Raw genomic sequence first — 5,971 nt, 5'->3', positions numbered from 1 at the left:
CTTTTCAGGATGTTAGGAAAATTTTCTTCTAGAAGTTCTTCAACTATCTCCTCTGTGGACTTGTGTGACTCCTCCTGTTCTGGAATGCCAATAATTCTTAAGTTATTCCTCTTCATGTTGTCCAACATGAATCTTAGGCCCTCTTTAGATTTTTTTTTTTTAATCCTTTTTTGTGTTTTTTTCTTCTATCTTAGTAGTGTTGAGAGATTTATCTTCTAGCTCACTAGCTCTGGCTTCTAACTCTTTGATTCTACTTCTTTGCCCTTTCAGTGTATTGTCCATTTCTGATATTCTATTATTAATCATCTGGACCTCTTTCTGTAGGCTTTGCATTGTTTTCAATGTGGAATCTATTTTATTTGATTGTTCCTGTAGTGCTTTCCTGAGTTCTTCCTTATTTTCCTCAACTCCTTTATATAGTGTTTTGATACTTTTTATAATCATTTTTCTGAATTCATTCACAGGCATTTCCAAAGCCTGCCCATTTTCCAGTATGGAATGTAGGTCTACTTCCAGCTCATTGCCTCAGTCACTTTATCTTGTTTCTGGACATGTGCTGATATGGTCATCTGCTTCTGTTTTTTGGGAATATTCAGGAGTTATCTGTGGTCTTAATACTTATATGGGTGTGTATTTTGGTATTTTTTATGCTATTTGATCTCCTCCAGGTAGGTTTGATCAGGAGATGGGCTTCTGTTTTCACTCTACTTCCTGAGAAATTTCAAGATGCCACTGTTGGTCATTGTGACATAACTCAGAATTTAATTTGCAGCCTATTTCCTTTTTAGTCTGCTTGTTCCACTCCACAATTCCCATTCAGGCCTTTTTCCAAGAGATAAACAGTTCCAGGCCAGCTGTGGCCAGTTTACACTGCTGTTTGGTTTTAAGTGGAAACTGTCACTTTATATTTTAAGGTGATCTGTGGGCATGAGTAGTAGAACCCTCTAGGGGTCAGGTGGGGTGTCCACTCACTCAGGCACCCCTTGTAGTCACCAGAATGGAGGTGCACAGACAGTGAGAGACCAATGAAAAGATACAAAAAAAATGTCCACACATTTATCTCTGCATTTCTGTCAGGTACCTGGGCTGCTCTGATCCTTCCCCCGGTTGGTCTCTCTCAAGATGGTGCCTCTGGGAGCAGCTGAGCATCTTGAATTAGAAAGCAATGGGTTTCTTGCTTCTGCTAAAATTTCCCTTGGCTGTAAGCCTTCCAACCTTCTAAATATTCCTTTATGTGTAGTTCAGAGTTTTGGGTCCATTCCCTTAGCCTGCTTGGTCCGGTATTCTGTGTTGTTGCTGGTGGAGCTCCTCACTATACTTCCACCATCTCCACCATTTTGTTTGTTCTCTCAAAAGTATTTAAAATAGACTAGGTTTATTGGTCAGAAAGATACTGGAAGAACCTGAGACTATGTCCCTCGGCCACATTTCAGGTCTGGAAAGGAATTTACTCTCGTCATCCAATTTTCAGCAACATAGTAGATAAAAATATAGGGGGACAACAGCAGTAGTAAGGTATGCTCACCATAGAATGGTCAACCATTCCAAATCAAAAGGGCAACATTTACCTAAGGACAAAGTGGAGAAGGAATGGGAAGGTGGATGGAATGGAAATAGGAACCACAGGTAGTAAGTGGGATAACTATTGTTTCATGGAGGGGATTGCAGTTATTGAGATGGAACATAGGGTATGATTTGTTGAATGTAAAGCTGATGATCTTGCCTATAAACCTACAATCAATTTTCAATAAAAAGTGTAAAAAAAAAATAAAAAGGGGGATGCCACTAACATGAAAGAAAAGTCAGGAGTGGAGTGTGTACTTTGGACCCAGAGACCTCTGCACATTGAACCCTTTCAACCCAGGGATGTAGGAGGAGTGGCAGAGGAGCAGCAGCAGCAGAACCAAGAACCAGAGAATGGGACCTAGTGGTGGGTTTCCCAGCCCATGGAGCATGTTAAGCTGAGTGGCTTTGGGCAGGATAGTGGCTTTGCTTGTAGAGTGGGATGCCACTAGGTTCTTAATCAGGGTTGCTAGGTTTGCTGCCCTATGGAGCTAGAGCTGAGTGTTTCAGGCTGAGGCTTATGATTGAGCAGTATGCCCTGTGAGCATTTATCAACAGAGCTATAAAAGCTTCATATCACTACTTGAGTAGATAGAGGCCTGCCTGTGTGCATGGGCGAGGAGAAGCTGTCCTGATGGAAAGAACTTAGCCCTGAGTATTTTCTGATCTTGCATTGTAACTTGTTAACTTCCCTAATAAACACCATCATTATAGGGGAAAAAAAGTTGTTTTATCCCTATTTACTTGTGGCATTTAAAATGGCTGGCTCTTGAGTTTTATTTAGTGCTTTGTTGTATGTTTTGATAAGATGCAATGTTTATAATCTTATTTTGTAATGTGATGTAGATTTAGGGTAGAAATCCAATTTGGTCTTGATTATTTTTTAAATGTATTTTTCCTGGTTATGGCCATGACTTAGCAGCTTGTATTAAACTAAGCCTTCTGACAAAAGTAAGTATAAAATCTGCATAAAATACATACAAGCAACCATTTGAAGGTGTTGGCGAGCAATCAACATAGGTCAAATGTCAGGGATTATCATTATAGGAAGGAGGCAAAACTAAGAAAATGAATCACACATTCACCTCATCCCCTCTACCCTATGAGGATATTTGGCAATTCAATAGTTGGGGGAAGATGGACATGTGGACATGTAGAAGAGACTTGGGTTGTTGGAGGGGGGAGGTAGAAAGGAATAAAGCCTGAGTAGAAAGCAGTCATTTTATTGAACCATGGAGATAGAAAATTTGGTGTTTTCAGCTGCCAAAGCAGTAGGTGCTTAAGGAATACATTCTTGAGTGAGGTGGTCCACAGAGAAGTGATGCACATTTGATGAAATCTCCCATCAAGGTATTTTTGGATTCCTAGAAAAAAATCTGTCTTGGAAGAAGTACAACCAGAATGCTCCTTAGAAGTGAGGATAGTGAGACTTTGTCTCTCATGTTTTGGACATATTGTCAGGAATGACCAAACCATGCAGAAAGTCACCATGCTTGGTAAAAGTGACAAAGAGGGAGACCCTCAAGGAAATGGACTGATACAGTGATAACAACAATGGACTCAAGCATATCAGTGATTGTGGCTTTAGCCCAGGGTTGGACAGTGCTTCCTTTTGTTGTTCATAGGGTTGCTATAAGTCAGAACTGATTCAACAGCACCTAAATCAACAACAAAAATGCCTATGAGTAAGATGACACTTCAAGAAATATAACAGAATGCAAACACTGAGAGCCTAAAGAGATAAGCAAAGATCTCAGGGTACAAGGAGCACAGAAAAAGGAGTCAGGAAACACTAAGCAGGAGGAGCTCTGGTAAAAAGCCTAGACTTGCAGTTGAGATCTCAGGAAGGCTATGTTCCTGAAGTAAGGAGCATATTCCAGAAATAAGATCAAAACTGACATAGACCATCTTTAAAATACAAAAAAATAACTTTTAAATGGATTAAATCTATTTGCCTCTAATATATGAACCCAAAAGAAGAAAACTTTATTTTGGTTAGGTTATTACACCCAGTGGCTCCACTGTTCTGTATTCCAAAAAATAAAATAAAATTGACGTATGCTTAGAAAAAGAACTAAATGATTGAAAAATAAAGAGAAGAAACAGACAACAGAAATAGAATCATGGATGATTAGTGCTTTGGGTCAACAATTGGTGTTAAGTGCTGTCAAGTCAGTTCCAACTCATAGCAATCATACATAGGGTTTATGAGGAGCATCTGGTGAGCTTGAACTGCCAACCTTGTGGTTCAAGCTGATTTAAAATCCAGCACATTAACCTACAGCAGCATACCAGGACTCCTTGGATCAACAATGGGACAAACAATTATATGAGTGACACCATTTTTTTTTATTTAATCTGAAAAAAGGTTAAATATGGATTTAACATTGCTCAAGGGTCTTTTTGATAAAAAGAGTTATATTCCCAGAATTTTCTGCAAGGCTCTTTTCATATCTTTGTTCCTTAGACTGTATATCACAGGGTTAAGAAGTGGGGTTATGACAGAATAAAACAGTGTTACAATTTTCTGCATTCCAGCTTCATGCTCAGATGTTGGACTCCCATACATGACCAGTACTGAGCCATAGAAAAGTGAGACCACAGCCAGATGGGATCCACAGGTAGAGAAGGCTTTTCTTTGTCCAGCTGCTGAAGGGACCATTAGTACGGCTCTGAGGACTAGAGTATAGGATCCCATGATGAAGAGGAAGGGAATAATGAGGGGCAGAGGACTTAAGGTGGAGAAAAGAAGCTCTATCATTGGAGCTTTTTTGCAAGTGAGTGCTAGAAGAGGGCCTGGGTCACATAGGAAGTGGTCAATAATCCTGGATCCACAGAAAGACATCTGAGAAATGATGATAATAGGAATCAAGAACCAGAGGAAACCAAGTACCCAGCAGCTGACCACAAGATTGGTGCACATATTTCCAGTCATAATGGTTGGGTAATGTAGAGGCCGGCAGATTGCAAGGCATCGATCAAATGCCATAATTGCCAAGAAAAAGCATTCTGTAGAACCCAGGGAGAAGAAAAAGTAGAATTGGAGAAAGCAACCAGAGAAGGAAATTGCTTTAGTCTCAGAGAGGAAGTTGGCCAACATGTTGGGTACAGTAGAGGTGACATACCAGATCTCTAGGAAGGAGAAGTTGGCGAGCAGGATGTACATGGGGGTGTGGAGTCTTTGATCCCAGCGCACAGCACAGATGATAGAACCATTTCCCATGAGGGTCAGGAGGTAGACAATAGAGAAGAGCACAAAGAGGAGGACTTGACCCTCCCTGGCACAAGGGAAGCCCAAGAGGATGAAGCCAGTGATGGTGTTGGAGTTGTTGGAAGTATGGAAGATTTTCATGTGTCTGTGAGATGTAAAAGAATAATAAGTACTGAATAACAGTGTAAGACAGATGGGGACTCCATATATATATCGGAAGCATTTTCAGAAAGAAAATAAAGACTTAAGTATCCACTGGTACTATTTTTCTTTAATATTGAAATGTTGTCCTCACTTACTTTTTTGCTCTCATTCACATTTTCATATCTACAAAGGACAGCCAATAAGATTAAGCTTTGATTTGTCAGCCGAAACCAAAAAGTCGAGAAGGCAATGGGATGATATATACAAAGCTGAAAGAAAATTTGCCAACCAAGAATCATATATCAAACAGAACTGTCCCTAAATATCAAGACATTACCAGTTAAACAGAAAGTAAAGGAGTTTGTGAAAACAAGACCAACCTGACAAAAAGTACTAAAGAGATTTCTTTGGACAGAGAATCAACAACATCAGACAACAACCTGAAACTAACATACATGACAGCACCACCCAGAACTCAACCCAAATATACAAGTATCCAATGTAAAACAAACCTATAAGACTGAAAATAGAGAACCAAAGATATCAATTTATAGTGAATTCAACTACAAAGCAAAAAGAGGGAAATAGTGTAGTTACAAAACTTCCAAAGGATTTCATGTCTAGTAGATGTCATGATAAAATGGCTGTTTTAAACTGGGGAAGAGATGAATAAATTACAGGGTAGCTGCAAAGAAAATTATTACACTTTCATATCAAAACAAAAAAGAAGAAAGTCATCATGATTTAGTAAGCATTAAAAAAACACAATGACTAAAATGACAGGAAAAAGACACAAACAAAATAAACTCAGCACAGAAAACTATGTGGAACAAAGAAACCGGCAGCCACAAAAACACACTTAGCAAAATGACAGCAATCAATTCATGCCTATCAATAATTACACTGAATAGCAATGGATTAAATGCACCAGTCAAGAGACAGAGTATCAGGATGGATAAGAAAACAAACCACTGGCAAATCCAACAAAAGAGAAGAAGGAGGAGATGGAAATAATATGAAGAAGAAATTATATGAGTGATGTCACAACAGAGC

At 39.2% G+C, this 5,971-nt stretch overlaps 1 pseudogene; it reads right to left on the bottom strand.

The window, feature by feature from the left end:
* Positions 1–3,916: 3,916 nt before the first annotated feature.
* Positions 3,917–5,010, bottom strand: LOC102829040 (annotated as a pseudogene).
* Between the last annotated feature and the right edge of the window lie 961 nt (positions 5,011–5,971).

Source organism: Chrysochloris asiatica, unplaced genomic scaffold, assembly GCF_000296735.1.
Source record: "Chrysochloris asiatica unplaced genomic scaffold, ChrAsi1.0 scaffold00444, whole genome shotgun sequence".
In the NCBI taxonomy this organism is placed as follows: domain Eukaryota; kingdom Metazoa; phylum Chordata; class Mammalia; order Afrosoricida; family Chrysochloridae; genus Chrysochloris; species Chrysochloris asiatica.
This window is presented reverse-complemented; position numbering and strand designations above follow the sequence as displayed.